At 42.5% G+C, this 17,431-nt stretch overlaps 1 protein-coding gene across 9 annotated transcripts in view; it reads right to left on the reverse strand.

Annotated features, from left to right (window-relative positions):
* The window catches only part of BACH2 (BTB domain and CNC homolog 2), a 351,992-nt gene that overhangs the window by 206,456 nt on the left and 128,105 nt on the right, over positions 1-17,431 (reverse strand). Inside the window, exon 4 of one of the 9 annotated variants that reach the window (XR_011019318.1) lies at positions 14,026-14,453. The exons of the other annotated variants lie outside the window; for them this stretch is intronic. The gene's annotated coding sequence lies outside the window, so the exon portion shown is untranslated. Of the gene's footprint in view, positions 1-14,025; positions 14,454-17,431 lie in introns of those variants that run through there. 9 annotated transcript variants of the gene reach the window in all.

Genomic DNA, 17,431 nt, shown 5'->3' on the forward strand with positions numbered 1-17,431 from the left:
CTGCATGCAACGCGTTTGCGTTTCAGCAAATCGCTAAATGCTTAGATGAGAACACTTCCATACACTTTCATTGTGCACACGTTTTTCAAATCGCTAGCGATTTTCAGCAAAGCTGAAATCGCTCTGAAAACGCACAAGTGTGAATGGGCCCTTAGTGTCTGTGAATGGTTACATGCTATCCATTTTTTTCACACAGTTCTTTACTCAACATGTTCTCTAATTTTTAACAGTCTTGCATAACTGCACTATATACAAAGTAGCAATCCCAGGAAGGTAAGGCCACTAGCTATAAGTGTTAATAGATAAAATGAAACCACTTAAAGCGGATCCGAGATGAAAAACTATAACAAGTAACTTGTCTATATAGCTTATCAAAAGTTTACTTAGTTTACACAGCAAATCTAGCCGCAAACCGCTTCAATAGAATATGATTATTTCTTCCTGTGATACAATGACAGCAGACATGTTTGTAAACATTACATACAGGCAAGCTTATCTGCATCTTCAGCACTCAGCTTGTGAAAAAACCTAATCCCCCTTCCTCCTCCCCTCTGCCTCTGAAATCTCTGGCTAGTAATACTTCCCCCTCCTCCTGCCCAGACTGAGCTCCCATGAGCCCTTGCTACTGTCTGAAAATGCCAAGGCTCTCTTAAAAGCTGTGGGCGAGGCTTGTTTAGTTTATAGGGAATTAGTATTTGGCTTGAGGAATGCCCTATAAACAACAGGAAAGGAACACAATTATGCAATGAGTAAAAATTCATCTCGGATCCACTTTAAGAAAACAGGAAGAGAGAGCTAATACTATTACTACTTTTGTCTGTTTCACAAATTTGTGTATTTTAGACAATCCCATTTTGGGAGCTTGATGTATAAGTCAAGGCAGGAACTACAAAAGAGATATATATACACACACACACACACACACACACACACACACACACACACACACACACACACACACACACACACACACACACACACACACACACACACACCATGTACACTATATTCTCAAGAATAAATCTGAGTTAGATTTCGCACTTCAGAAGTGAAAGGAAAGTTACAAAAAAATATGTCACCTCTTCTCAACATGCCAAACAAAGAAACCACAAACCTGACAAAAGGGTTATCAAAACAGTTCTGATGAATTACAGAAAAATTACAGAAAATGTGATCATCTCTGGTCAGGGCCGGGCCGAGGCATAGGCTGGACAGGCTCCAGCCTCAGGGCGCAGTGTAGGAGGGGAGCACAATTCATTCAGCTGTCATTCCTAATTGTGTTTGAAGCAGAAAGAAATAAGAAAAGGAGATACATGGAAGTGACTACATGCCAGATAACTAGATATTAAGGTGTTGGGGGCCCTGGGGTGCCTCTTAGTCTAATAGCAATCAGTGTGTGATGGCTGGGGTGGAGGAATGGAGGGGCACACTTTGGTGTCTAAGCCTTGGGTGCTGGAGGACCTTGTCCCGGCTCTGTCTCTGGTCATGGTTTATGACATGGCCACCATAAGTTTATCACCAGTACAAATGTGAAAATAGCAGCATAAAAAGGAATAACTTCACAAGTCATATTTACCGGTATGTCTAAATGGAAATTCAGCATGATCTCTTCCTGAATACCTCAGTTTTCCAGATAAAAATTTTGCATACTTCTGTTAGCAAGGTCAATAAACAGAGTTTGTGCATCATCTTTGCAAAGGCGACTCGCAGAACAACATCTCAGGATAACACTTGTCAGGAGTGTTTCTCCATTTTCCAAGGCAGATAAATAGATGCTTTCACTACAGTCTTGTACAAATTGAAAATGTGCTGCAGGGGCTCAAGTGCCAACAAAGAAGGACAATCAATGACTGAACATAGTACTGACAAGTGTACATAAAAAAAGTGGAAAGGCTCTTTAAGAGACTGCCATTAGTGTTCTGCAGTGGAGTGCAGCAGCCTGTCAGGCTCATGTGTTGCAAGCTACTAAATTAATTGTTGGTCCATAGACATAGATTAATTACACTGATGTTAGTCAGCAAATTTCATTTTAAAGGTGTTCCAATATGCGATGCTGAAATGCTCCAAGAAATTACAGTTTTCATCAAATTAATAAGCATGACAGAGAAAAGCCTGCGTTTACAGTGGATAGCAGGATAATAGAAATATTGAAATGTTTTCTGCTTGAAGGATTAATGCATGTTCATTTAAAATTACAGGGCAAAGACTATACATCTAGTAATCAGCGTTTACTCTTCTATGACGTTTGGGCAGTAAGAATAAATAAAAAAAATATATACATTGAAAATCCTACAAATAGGAAGTTTCTGAAAATGGGGAGGTTCTGAAAATGGAGATGAAAATGTTGTTGGAATAGTACCCATATACGACAAACTGCCTTCGACGAAAGGATTGTTTTTGTCCAGTAAGAGAAGTATGCCATCAAACATAACATTTGGGGATGACAGAGTTAAATTGCCCCATAAGAATTGTGTTCCAAACTTACATATATTACAGGCAGTCATATCAATCTCTGCCCTAAGTTACAAGAAAAGGGGGTGGTGATATAGTCAGGTGTATGTAGTTTTTATACATGGGGGATGCAGAGATCACAGACACACAACCACCATACCCATTTACATAGGCCTTCACACACTGGGACCTGCAAAACATTTTAAACCCCTGCCCAAACCTTTACAATCCCAAAAGTACAAAGGCAGCTGGGAAGACTGATCAGTACAAGATCTTTGCTAGTTCCAGATTCCTAGTAGATATTTTAAGTATGTACCATAATATTAGCAATCAACTGTTAAACCAACAGTAAAGTGTGCTATTGCTCCAAGTCCAAACATATAATTTCCTAATGCCCAATTCTAACCTCATGCTAGTGTAAATCCCTTCCCGATTTCTAACTTTTTTTTTTTTTTTTCATAACTACTACTGACAACCAGAAGGATAATATGCTTCATCTTCAAATCATTTATCAACACTTGCTCAATCTTGGACCTCAAACCAACATGAGCCAGAGCCGGCCTTTGGGGGTGGCAAGTGGGGCAATCGCCCCAGGCCCGGAACCCTCTGCGGCGGTGAGGAGAGTGGGCATAGTAGTTAAAACTCCAGTTTCTTCCTCTGAGCCCCCATAGCCTCCAGCTCCTTCCTCTCCCAGCATCTGGCGTATTGGTAACAGCGCCCCCTGTGATGACGTGCCCGCATGTCACCACAGGGGGTGCTGTTACCAATACACAGATGACGGGACAGGAAGGAGATGGAAGCTGCGAGGATCGGCGGAAGAAAGGTGAGTTTTAACTACTATGCCCGCTCTCCCCACCGCTGCAGCCACCTACCAATCTAACCTTTACTCAGGGAACCTACCTATCTAACCTGTACTGCAGGACACCTACCTATCTAATCTATACTGCAGGCACCTATCTAATCTATACTGCGGGGCACCTACCTACCTATCTAATCTATACTGCGGGGCACCTACCTACCTATCTAATCTATACTGCGGGGCACCTACCTACCTATCTAATCTATACTGCAGGGCACCCACCTACCTATTTCATCTATACTGCGGGGCACCTACCTACCTATCTAATCTGCACTGCAGGCACCTACCTACCTATCTAATCTATACTGCAGGCACCTATCTCATTTATACTGCGGGGCACCTATCTAATCTGTACTGCAGGGCACCTACCTATCTAATCTATACTGCAGGCACCTATCTAATCTATACTAAGGGGCACCTACCTACCTACCTACCTATCTAATCATACTGCAGGGCACCTATCTAATCTATACTGCGGGGCACCTACCTACCTAATCTGCATTGCAGGCACCTACCTACCTATCGAATCTATACTGCAGGCAACTAGCTAATCTATACTGCAGGGCACCTACCTACCTATCTAATCTATACTGCGGGGCACCTACCTACCTATCTAATCTGTACTGCAGGGCACCTACCTACCTATCTAATCTGTACTGCAGGGCACGTACCTATTTAATCTATACTGTAGGCACCTATCTAATCTATAATGAGGGGCACCTACCCATCTAATCTATACTGCAGGGCACCTACCTATCTAATCTATTCTGCGGGGCACCTACCTATCTATACTGCGGGGCACCTACCTATCTAATCTGTACTGCAGGCACCTATCTAATCTATACTGTGGGGCACCTTCCTATCTAATCTGTACTGCAGGCACCTATCTAATCTATACTGCGGGGCACCTACCCATCTAATCTATAGGTACAAAGCAAGGTTCACCACTGCACTGCACGCTGTGGGACAGTGCTGGACCAAAAGGCAGCCAGGCCCAGCAGAAACCGTAGGAAAAAAGATGGTCCACACTGATGTCTCCACAAACAGTAATTTATTCAGGACATATCCTATAACAGTTGGAACGTAGCTGACATGTTTCGGACCTTAAAGCGGATCAGAGATGAAAAACTATCTATAACAAGTAACTTGTCTATATATCTTATCTAAAGTTTAGATAGTTTACACAGCAAATCTAGCTGCAAACAGCTTTAATAGAAAATGATGAAAATGTCTTCCTGTGATGCAATGACAGCAGCCATGTTGTTTGTAAACATTACAGAGGCAGGCTTATCTGTATCTTGATCACTAAACCTGTGAAAAAAACCTAATCCCCCCTCCTCCCCTCTGCCTCTGAAATCAATGGCTAGTAACACCTCCTCCTCCTCCTGCCCAGACTGAGCTCCCATGAGCCATTGCTACTGCCAAGGCTCTCTGAAAACCTGTGGGAGTCGTTTATTTAGTTTATAGGGAATTAGAGGGTTAAAACAAAAACAAAAAAGTATTTGGCTTGATGAACTGAGGGCTTTGAAAGGAACACAATTATGAAATGAGTAAAAGTTCACCTCGGATCCACTTTTAATCCTTAATTATAGCCACTTTACAGCTCTCCATGTTGGGCTTTAAAAAGGGGAGGGATAAGGTGGTCAAAGGTGAGACACCGCCCATCCCACCAAGGGGAGGGGTGATGGCTAATAGGTGCCAAACCTCACCTGAGACTGTCTCCTCCCGGGTATATACATACACAAGCAATTATTAAAAACCAAAAACAACAAAATAAAATTAAGGAGCATTGAGGAAACAACAATCAATGTACAGAGAACAACATACCGTATATACTCGCATACAAGCCGAATTTTTGACCCCCAAAAAGGGGGTCAAAAGTTGGGGGGTCGGCTTGTATGCGAGTCTTCCCTGGTGGTCTAGTGGTGGGTGGTGGGTGGTCCGCGCCCCGCTCCCCCCCCCCCTCCCCGCTCCCCCCGCGGCCGCCGCTGCTATTACCTGCTTAGGCAGCGGCCGCTTCCTAATCCGCGTTTCCCTTCTGAAACTTTTCAGCGTGTATCACAGCAGCGCGCCTGGCGCTGCTGCTGTGACGGTGCAGGGGGCAGGAAAGAGCGCGGCTCCCTATAGTGGCGATCTGTATCGCCGTTACCAAGGGAACCGCTCTTTCCTGCCCCCTGCATCGTCACAGCAGCAGCGCCGGGCCCGCTGCTGTGATACACGCTGAAAAGCTTCAGAAGGGGAACGCGGATTAGGAAGCGGCCGCTGCCTAAGCAGGTAATAGCAGCGGCGGCCGCGGGGGGAGCACTACCCACCTATGCTGGGCACTATACTGGAAACTGGGCACTATACTGGCTAAACTGGGCACTATACTAGCTAAACTGGGCACTATACTGGCTAAACTGGGCACTATACTAGCCATATTGGGGCACTATACTAGTTAAACTGGGCACTTTACTAGCCATATTGGGGCACTATACTAGTTAAACTGGGCACTATACTAGCTAAACTGGGCACTATACTGACTAAACTGGGCACTATACTGGCTAAACTGGGCACTATACTGGTTAAACTGGGCACTATACTGGTTAAACTGGGCACTATACTGGTTAAACTGGGCACTATACTGGTTAAACTGGGCACTTTACTAGCCATACTGGAGCACTATACTAGCTAAACTGGGCACTATACTAGCTAAACTGGGCACTATACTGGCTAAACTGGGCACTATAGTGGCTAAACTGGGCACTATACTGGCTAAACTGGGCACTATACTGGCTAAACTGGGCACTTTACTAGCCATACTGGGGCACTATACTAGCTAAACTGGGCACTATACTGGCTAAACTGAGGCACTACCTACCCATACCGGGCGCTATACTGGGCACTATACTGGCTATACTGGGCACTTTACTAGCTATACTGGGCACTATACTAGCTATACTGGACACTACCTACCTATACTGGGCACTATACTAGCTATATTGGGACACACTGGGGGGCTGCACCAATCCAGCATTTCCTACCCCCGGCTTATATGGGGGTCAATCATTTTTCCCTGTTTTTTCAGGGAAAAGTTGGGGGGGTCGGCTTATATGCGGGTCGGCTTATATGCGAGTATATGCGGTAATTAGTTTAAAGACTAAGTACAAAGAAAACAGCTTCAGATGAATGACATATGAAGATCAGGTACAAAATATGAAATAATTGTTCACAGATTTTATATAAGCAGATATATGCTGTTCCTTGAACTACTCAACCAGTGACAAGAGCCAGATCCCATCTTGCGTTAAGTGCATTAGGGGTCCTGGTTCCCATTTCGAAAAATCCAAAGTGCCTCACGTTTACGAATCAAAGCGTGTATTTCCCCGCCTCTTCTGGGCAAAAAGACCCTTTCTATGCCCTGAAACAAAAGACGGACATGTCACCGCCATGTACAGCACGATGAGGTCTGGCAACATTAGAAATGCTAGTGGTGGACCACACCGCTCCCAGGTAATGTTCGGCGATACCAGCCCTAAGTGGTCTGGTAGTGCATCCCACATATTGAAGTGAACATATGCTACATGTAACCAAATAAATAACGTTCCTGGACCCCCAATTAATAAAATGCTTCATGGATGATTTGTAGCCATTGGTCAAAGATGCAACAGCATCAGTCCTACTATGAACTCTACAGTAGTTGCAGGAGGGGATAGCACATTTGAAGGAACCTATTGTGGAAGATTCCACATGGGAGCTGAACATACTCGGGGACAAAATGTTACTGAGTGAGGGAGCTCGTCGACTCGCAAAACTGACGCCATCCCGGAGAAAAGGCCGCAAGTCACCATCCCCTTCCAGGACGGGCAGATATTTAAAGAACTTTCTTAACATCCTGAAATTCAGAACTGAAAGTGGTGACAATTACGGGTCTCTCCCCGGAATCCCCCGGAATTTTCACGCTTCGGCACGTGAAAATGCTAGCGCGCCCGTGATCTGAGTTATCATGATTTAGTGAATAAAGCCCATTAAGTGGTTTTTAGAAAACTACATTTTTCATGTTTGAAGTCTGTGGTGAAAACCTATGAATGGTGACCATGCTGACCACTGCTTTACGCTGTTGGGCCTTTCTACTGTTTAAACTTCCCTTTCAGGGGAACTTGGAGGCAAAAGATGCACAAACTCATCCACGCATAAACTCCCAACAACTGTGCAATGCAGAGTCACAAATGGGCAATGAACCAATAAAAGAAAAGTGCCATCACTCTGTAGGTAGATACTATATTAGGCAATCTTTATTTGATAACTAGTAGAAAATGCAACCACAAAGATATAAAACCATTTAAAATGAATGGTGGAGTGCACCACAACCCAACCAGCAAACCACACCACTCTCCCATACACTGGTATCACAGACTCCATTGTCTTCAGAGTGGGGGGAGGGAGATGCACATAGGCTGTAGGTTGTGAGTGATATGCAAGCCATAACAGGCAGACACACAGGATCGCACCAAATGGTGCAGGGTGCTGTTGCTACAAGTATCTTTACCTGCATCGCACAGGACTTCTATGAGTAATGGACAAAACAGATGCCAGAGACGCCTTATTTGTGGCTACAAGCACTATTGGGCACTGCTATTTGGCCTGAGGAAGTGGGTATGCACCCACGAAACGCGATGCCAGTGCAATAAAATTCTATTAATATGTGAATTTGTCTTCATTGAGGTAAGCCACCTCACATTTTTTCATTGTATTTTTTTTTAAACTCATTTTATCTGCTCTGGGCGCCTCTTTCCCCTTTATTCTATGAGTAACGACTCACCCTGTCAGGTACAATGGCTTCTATGCAGCTCTTCACCGGTTATCCCGGAGGATCTGATGGGAAACACGCTGGTCTGTGAAGGATGATAGCGTGCAGTTGGCTCATACTACTGAAGAGCCCTCAACTCCACCACAGGATGTAGCCCTGCCCACCTACACATTGTGCTCACCCTCTGCGAGCTTCAACTGGTGGTGTATGAGCGGCATTATTTACCTACCAAGAGCTGCTCCTGTGAGCTCTTGTCCGTATGCCACCTTCCGGAGGTTGCCATCTTCCCCACGGAGAGACTGCACAGTGGTGAATTCGCATTTTCCTGTTGTAGGCACAGGCTTGCCGCAATGCATGCCGGAAGATGTAGTCCATGGATGCAAGTACATCCCTGTCTGCCTTTTGCTTAAGAACATTTTAAACAATATTTGCTAGATTTCATTTTAGCTGGATCTTAATAAAACTACCTATTCAATGCTAAAAGAAAAAAAAAACAGCAAAGTCCCCGGTATACGGCACCAGCGGGGATCGCCTGATGACGGATACATGCGCTTGCCGTTTGCTTGAGCAACCAGCCGAAATTGCACAGATCTCCCCCACGGGCTCGGAGCGACTTTCCCGCTTCCCCAGTGCATGGAAGTCGGAGTGTCAGCTGACCCGCATTGGGTCATGTGACTCTCCGGCTAGCCATCACTGGAGCCTTGGTAAGTATTTGAAAGCATGCCAGCATCCACTGAAAGGCCCCCAACAGAGGTCCCTGTTATTCCTCAAGCATGCCGGTTGGTTGAGACTTCCGGTTGCCCGAATCCCGGATAACGGGGACTTTGCTGCAAATGCCACGGAACCTACTTTAGTGATTTTTAAGGGGCACTATGGCGAAAAATTAAAAAATTTAAAATATGTGCAAACAGATAATACGAAGGTTATTTTTTCCAGAGTAAAATGAGCCATGAATTACTTTTCTCCTATGTTGCTGTCACTTACAGTAGGTAGTAGAAATCTGACAGAAGCAACAGGTCTTGGACTGGTCCATCTCTTCATGAGTATTCTCAGGGATTTATTTATTTTCAAAAGCACTTCGTGAATGTCAGTTGCTCTGTCCAACTGCCACAAAACTGTATCGAGCAGGGAAGCTGCCAGCATCATTGTTTAAATCCTTTTTAGGGCTGGTTTCCACTATCGCGAATCCGCATGCGTCCAACGCATGCGGATTCGCACATGTAATGCAAGTGGATGGGCCGGTTTCCACTGTAGCGTTGTTGAGGTGCGTTTTTTTCAGCGGTTAAAAAACGCACAAAAGAGCCAACAAATTCGCCTGCGAGTGGAATGCATGCGAATCGCCGCTAATGTATTTTATAGGAAATTCGCATGCGGCTATGGTATGCGAATTCGCATAGGTACCAATGTAACTTCAAACAGGCAGTGACATGGTTAAATTTGCATATACCCTCACCTATGCGAATTCGCGGCAAAAAACGCGCAAAAATTCGCATCCGCATGCTATTTTATGCAATTTCAACAGCAGTGGAATCCAGGCGATTCTGCACCGCAATAGTGGAAACGAGCCCTCAAGGAATATCTTTATAAAGAATAAAAGCCTTGCTGAGAATCCACTATGAAGAGATGGACTAGTCCAAAACCTGTCGCTTCTGTCAGATTTCTACTACCTACTGTAAGTGACAGCAACATAGGAGAAAAGTAATGTATGGCTCATTTTACTCTGGAAGAAAGATACTTTTTATTTATCTGTTTGCACATATTTTAACCACTTCACCACTGAGGGGTTTTACCCCTGAAAAACCAGAGCAATTTTCATCTTTCAGCGCTCCTTCCATTCATTCATCTATAACTTTATTATTACTTATCACAATGAAATGAACTAGATCTTGTTCTTTTCGCCACCAATTAGGCTTTCTTTAGGTGGGACATTATGCCAAGAATTATTTTATTCTAAATGTGTTTTAATGGGAAAATAGGAAAAACATGTGGGAAAAAATTATTATTTTCCAGTTTTCGGCCATTATAGTTTTTAAATAATGCATGCTACTGTGATTAAAACCCATGAAATGTATTTGCCCATTTGTCCCGGTTATAAAACCGTTTAAATTATGTCCCTATCACAATGTTTGGCGCCAATATTTTATTTGGAAATAAAGGTGCATTTTTTTCAGTTTTGCATCCATCCCTAATTACAAGCCCATAGTTTATAAAGTAACAGTGTTATACCCTCTTGACATAAATATTTAAAAAGTTCAGTCCCTAAGGTAACTATATGTTTGTTTTTTTAATTGTATTTTTTTTTTATTACAAAAAAAATAATAATTGGGAAGTGTGGGAGGTAATGAGTTAATTTAATGTGTAAAACTAATGTATTTGTATATGTAAAATGCTTTAGGGTGTAGTTTTACTATTTGGCCACAAGATGGCCACAGTGAGTTTGTGTTCATGCAATCTGTAAGCGTCCGGAAGGACGCTTACAGGAAGCACTATGAGGCTGGGAAAATCACAATGATCACGCTGTTTCTCATAGAAGCAGCAGATCATTGCGGGGGCTTAGATCAACGAACGGGAATGGATTTTCCCGTTCATTGATCTCCGGGCGAGCGGGCGGCGGCGTGCACGAGCAGCGGGAGCGCGGACAGTGGCGGTAGCGCGGGAGGTACGGATTTCTCCGTCCCTTGGTTTTATAAGGATGGAAAAAGGGACGGAGAAATCCGTACCGCGGGGGGTAAAGTGGTTAAATGTTAAAATTTTTCGCCATAGTGCCCCTTTAACATACTATAATAAAATGAGGTAATGTGCTCTCTATATAGTATAAGCTTCTTTGGTTAATTCAAACTGTCATTTTAGGCCTATAAGAATACATGTAAGCACATTGTCATAGGTGTGAAATTTATACGAGACTAACCCTAGATAACCACCTTTACAATGATGAGAAGAAAAAAAAAATTAACAGAACTAATTAAAATGCACAGACTTGGGGCCATAGTAACAGTGAAATTAACCATTAAATACAGACCATATGCTGTTACAGATCTTATACTGAAAAGCCAAGAAATCCAAACAAATTTAAATAATTATTCCAGTAAGACTTCATTTGCCAGATATTCTAAGAAATTCATCAGCTGAAAACAATTTTCTCAGACAAACTGTGAACATTTGTTTTTCAGAATTAAAGTTATATTAAAAAAAAAAAATCTGCTAAATCACTGCTGATTTGGTGGCTACATAATCACTAAGAAATAAATCAATGATTCATTATGTAGAAGGTATCATTCAAGCCATTATTTTCAGATTTATTCTCATCTATGATTTTCTTTCAAAGATCACTAAAAACATGCTGGGAAACCTAATACGAGTTGTAGTGAATTGTCTGCCTTTTTCTCTATAACCTACAGTTAGGATAGTAGAATTCATTCAAACTTAAGCTGTCCGTTGTAATGCAGGGAAGCTCCCAATAAAGAGTGAACTCTAAAGGCTAGTACACACTAACCATTTTGATTGACCAATGATTGCTCAATTTTACCACCTCCATGTAGTATGACCATTTACCTATATAATCTGCATAGAATTGAAAATCTGTTTGGCCCTCATACTACATGGAGGTGGTAAAATCGAGCAATCATTGGTCAATCAAAATTGCTAGTGTGTACTAGCCTTAAGAATTCCACATTGACCATAAGAATTCCACAGTGTTAAGTGAGAATGATATTTGAAGGTCTAATGCAGTGTTCCCCAACCCTGTCCTCAAGGCCCAGCAACAGTGCATGTTTTGTGGAAATCCACAGAGGTAGTTAATCAGCTCTGCTGAGACACTAATTACCTCACCTGTGCATGTTTGTGGTTTTCTGCAAAACATGTACTGTTGGTTGGCCTAGAGGACAGGGTTGGGGAACTGTGGTCTAAAGGATGTATAAAAGGTCTAAATTAGAATTATTTTTTTTTTAATTCAATGCCTAATCTAATAAAATGTCATTTCCTGTGTCCATGAACCATGATAGGTTGGCTCCCCATGTGCCCTCAATCAAGCCTTAGTTCTTTGTGGTATGGAGCTCACAAAATGACTTTCTTTGATGTTCTTGTCCATGTTGACATGATTGCATCATACAATTTCTGCAGGTATGTAAGCTACACATACATGGTACAAATCTCCCGTTCTACCACATCTCACATCCCAAACAGTCATCAGTCTGGACTTTTGCACAAGGCAGTTAGGTCCATGGATTTATCCTTTTGATACCAAATTTAGATGCTTCCATCCAATGAGCTACAGCAGAACTAAAGATTTAGCAGACCAGACAATGTTTATGTAATCTTGAGGGCTCGTTTCCACTTAAGCGAATCTGCATGCATTTTCTGCATGCAGAATCGTATAGATAATAGTAGTCAATGGGCCTGTTTCCACTTGTCAAGAAAAAACTGAGCGTTTTACTGTGCAGGAAAAACCTGCACAGCAGAGCCATCAGAATTCGCACACCGCAAGGCTAGTGTGCGATTCGCATTTAATGTAATAGGAAATTAGCATGCATTTATGATATGCGAATTATCAAGCGAATTTGCATAGGTTTTCGTGTAAAATCAATGTAAAAGCACACAGGCACTCATTTGGTACACGAAAATGCATGCAAATTCACATGAAAATTCGCATAGAAACGCATGCAAAATTTGCATCCGCATGTGAATTCGTTTATGCATTTTCCGGAAAGAAATCGCACCGCACTAGTGGAAACGTAGCCTAAAGAGTACTTCAAGTGTAAAAGACAAAGCCTGTGATGTCAGGCTCTGTCTTCATGTTGCCGGGATTGGGTGGGGGGCTCAGGGTTAATAACTTATCTGATCGCCTGTAATTCATTAGACATGTGACTCTGCCCCTCTCCTTGGTAAGACCGTTGCAACTATTTTTACAAAGTATTCCGAAGCTCTGTGGCCACCCCTGGCTGCGTTGCTGTGGCACACCCAAACCTCATGAGCAATCAATTAGGCCATAGCTGCTGAGTTGGGAGCCGTCCATGGCAACGCAGTCGGGGTGGCCCAAGAGCTTCAGAAGATTTTTAAAAAGAAAGCTAGACAGGTAGATTCTCCAAATGTAGGGGGAGGGGGGGGGGGGGCAGAGAATCCCGTCTAGTAAATTACAGCTGATCAGGTAAGCTATTAGCCCTGAGATCCCCTGATCCTGGCAGCATTAGGACAGAGCCTGACATGACAGGCTCGGTCTATTACACTGGAAGTATTCTTACAAGACAAACTAAAGTGAGAGGAATACAAAGGCTGCCATCTTCATTCTCTAATTAAACAATACCAGTTGTTTTGACTTCTATACTGATGCTCTGCCTCTAATCACGGGCCCAGAATAAGCAGGCAGATCAGATTCTGCTCCACTGACTGCATGTGTGTTGCAGGTGTGTGATACAAAAACAACTAAAGCGTATGTAGCCTCCATATTCCTCACTTCATGTTCCCTTCAAATTATTTTATTTTGGTGAGCCTGGAGACAATGCAGCATGGAGTCTCTGATCTTGGCTCATAAGTGTGAAACTTTTGATCTGTATCCACGTGATTTTAAAGGGCCTATTTCCACTATGCCCAAATACGGGCCAAATCTGCACAGTTTTCCCGCATAAGAGTGGGGCAAGGAAATGCTGCGTATTTAACTAGTGGCTTGCACTGCAGAGCAAATCTGGACGACGTGCTGCAGATTTATGCAGCATGCAGCCAAATTCCTATAGCTGCGCATGGCACGGCTTAATGTTTCAGGCTGGGGCTTCACAGCTGTGGGCAAATCGGAACCAGCTGCGGCTCCTAGTGGAAATGAGCCCTAAGGTTTGTCTGTATTGTACAACAAGGACATCTAAAAGATAAAATAAATAATCGGAGAACAAAAAATAGCAGTTAGCTTTTTATTTTAATGATCCAAAAAGATGCAGAAAAAGATACAAAAAGGTTTTGATCTGTAGAAACATCCACAGGCAAGAACAATCATGTAGTGTGGTATGAACCAATAAACATTATAGTAAGCTAAACCTAAGGTTTGTCCCCATCCACTATAATAGCGTCGCAAAACATTTCACTGGTAGTCATGGAGGTGGTAAAGGAAAGTGGAATCTCCATCCTGGATCACCTGCAGCACAGCATGGATGGAAAAGTAAGACTGGAGAGCTTTGCAGGCTGCATTTATGAATTTCAAGTGGTAGCCAATGAAGAGCAAGCAGAGAGAAGCATGAGTTGCAGAATGATAAAAGAAGCAGAGTTCTGTATGGATTGGTGAAGTGCTAATATGTTAGTCCGCAGGCCACAGAGGAGCATGTTGCACTCATCATGGCAGGATAGGATTGGGGTATACACTAGTATTTTGTCCTGTGTAAGAAAGGAATGGATGAGAGATGAAACGAGGCAGTGAGTGGACAGTGAGAGCATTGTTGACAAGCTGAGGTTATATAGGAGCATTCACATTTACAGTAATTCCAAGTAGCGAAATGGATCGTGATTTGGGAAAAATCTGTAAAGGTTTAATCAGGTTAAAGGTGGCCACACACCATACCATTTTTTTAAACATCTTTTCAATTCAAGAATTGCAATCAATTTTTTTCACTGATTGTAACACTTCAAAAATCTGTCCAATGTACCCCCCCCCCCCCCCCCCCACACACACACACACACACACGTGACATTTTTACCCAATTATGGAAAAAAAATGATTGTAAAATCTGAGAACATTGTTTGGGAGTGTATATATATAAGGAAATTCATAATCTAACACACCATTCAATTTTTATAAAAATTCATCAGAAAAATCCAGCACTCCCAATCAAATTTTATCAAATAAAAAAAATGGAAATCTGATCGGATTTCTTGCTGGAATAAAATAAAAGCTTTCGATGTTTTGGGAAAATCTGATCGTTTTTATCTAATTGCCATAAAATCACATCATTTTATTGCATCGTGTGTGGCCACCTTAAAGAGACTCTAAAGCGAGAATAAATCTTGCTTCAGAGCTCATAGTTAGCAGGGGCATGTGTGCCCCTGTTAAAACGCCGATATCCCGCGGCTAAACGGGGGTCCCTTCACCCCCAAACCCACCCCCGCAAGACTTGGTCGCAAGTTGGTCGTAAATCTTCTTCTTCCTGGAGGCAGGGCTAACGGCTGCAGCCCTGTCTCCAGTCGAGTCTATCAGACGCGCATCGCCACCTCTCCCCCGCCCCTCTCAGTGAAGGAAGACTGAGAGGGGCGGGGGAGAGGCGGAGATACGCGTCTGACAGACGCGCGTGGGGCAGGGCGGTTAGCCCTGCCCCAACCAGGAAGCGCTCCCCGCTGCACCGAGGGGATTTGGGGGTGAAGGGACCCCCGTTAAGCCGCAGGATAGCGGCGTTTTAGCAGGGGCACACATGCCCCTGCTAACTATGAGGTCTGAAGTGAGATTTATTCTCGCTTCAGACTGTCTTTAAGTTTTAAGACGCAACCCCAATCTTCCCATATCAGTAGACTGATAAATATGTGTAGATATTTTTGAATTACATTTTTACCTGCATCTTTAGGTATTATTGTAAATTTAACCATAAAGGATGCATCCAAGAGCAAATAAAACACAGGTACAGAAACTACACCTTTTATACAACTCTGAATGTCATTTATAAATGTGTGAAAGCAACAAATGGAAAATATGTTACGGTTTGCCACACATCCAGCTTTTGCCGATTAGGGTTACCATGGAGATGTTCTTTACATGTATGCACTGAGGGCATGCAATAGTACACGAACCAGATTGTTTTAAATGAGATGTATTTAAATTAACCATTTAATGGCACAGCTTTACAAATTAGAACTACACAGCTAATACGGTAGTACTCTTTCTACTTGCTAATCAACGCTTTTATGTGCAGTTCCTTAGCACTAACATTTAACAGTTACTGCTAACCCACAGGCACATTCAGAAACAAAATCAGAATTATTTATTTTGCAAAGTACAAACCGTTGTACCCAGAATTGGTTTTGGCTCATACAGGTTCTGAAAGGATGGGGGGATAATGTCCCAAAGCCATTCAGGCAGATGAATGGAATGACATTTTCAAACCCTGATGTATAGCATGTCACATATATTTACATAGAATGAGGATACATTTCCACTGTAGCACTGCTTTTTCACATCAGGAAAACCATATGTGAATTTTCTGACCCCCCCCCCCAGAAAAAAAACATGCTAGCTTATATAAGTTGTATGCAAATTTTAGCAATGGCCCTAATTTACATGTTCTGCCTAATAACAGCTAGTTCCTTTTCCAGGTAAGAATACAGATGCGAAAATTCGCAACTGAAAACGATTTTTCGCATTATATAGGCATGCATACAGTTTCATGCGATAATTTGCATGAAATAGAAACTAGCCCATTCACAATCATTGGTTTTCAAAGAAATGCAAATTTTCATAGCGAAAATTTGTGGGAGGTAGGAAAATAAATAAAAAAAAAAAAATCAAAACAAAAAAATCAAAAACAAAAAAAAAATAAAAATCGCACAAGTGGAAACCTAGCCTGACAGTAAAAGACTCACTGGATCTGTGGCTACTTCTCCAGTAAAATAGGCATTAGCTACAGCACTAAACATGTTAAAGAGGAACTCCAGTGAAAATAATGTAATAAAAAAAGTGCTTCATTTTTACAATAATTATGTATACATGATTTAGTCAGTGTTTGCTCATTGTAAAATCTTTCCTCTCCCAAATTCACATTCTGACATGTTTTACATGGTGACATTGTTACTGTGGGCAGATTATGGAGCTGGTCTGGCTTTAACAGACAGCTGTAAGCAGCTATTTCCTGTCTGAACATTGTTACATTGTGGCAGTTTGCCCAGAGTACCGTACGGTACCAGAGCCTCTTGTGGGAGGGGTTTCAGCACAAAATCAGTCATACAGCGCCCCCTGATGGTCTGTTTGTGAAAATCATTATTTTTCTCATGTAAAAGTGGGTATCAGCTACTGATTGGGATAAAGTTCAATTCTTGGTCGGAGTTTCTCTTTAACGTTCATTCTGCTCTATGGTGAATACTGTGCTGCAGTTATTGATTTTGCTTTCAAAACGTATATACTGTGCTGAGAACCAATTACAGCCCACGCTAGAAGGTTCTACTAGGAGTAAATCTGGATCTCCTCTGACACTTTCACCTCATCAGCACACCCATGTTGGTAATGTTTGGGATATATGAGAAAGCCATTCAGCTTTAATCAATAATGGAACATCGGAGTGATAATGATGACCCTTCCATAGAAAATTAAAAATGATCCATACTTGGCTACCTTCTCCGTCATATCCAAAAAAATGTACAGAAATGAAAAGTAG

Source organism: Hyperolius riggenbachi, chromosome 4, assembly GCF_040937935.1.
Source record: "Hyperolius riggenbachi isolate aHypRig1 chromosome 4, aHypRig1.pri, whole genome shotgun sequence".
NCBI classification, from domain to species: Eukaryota; Metazoa; Chordata; class Amphibia; order Anura; family Hyperoliidae; genus Hyperolius; species Hyperolius riggenbachi.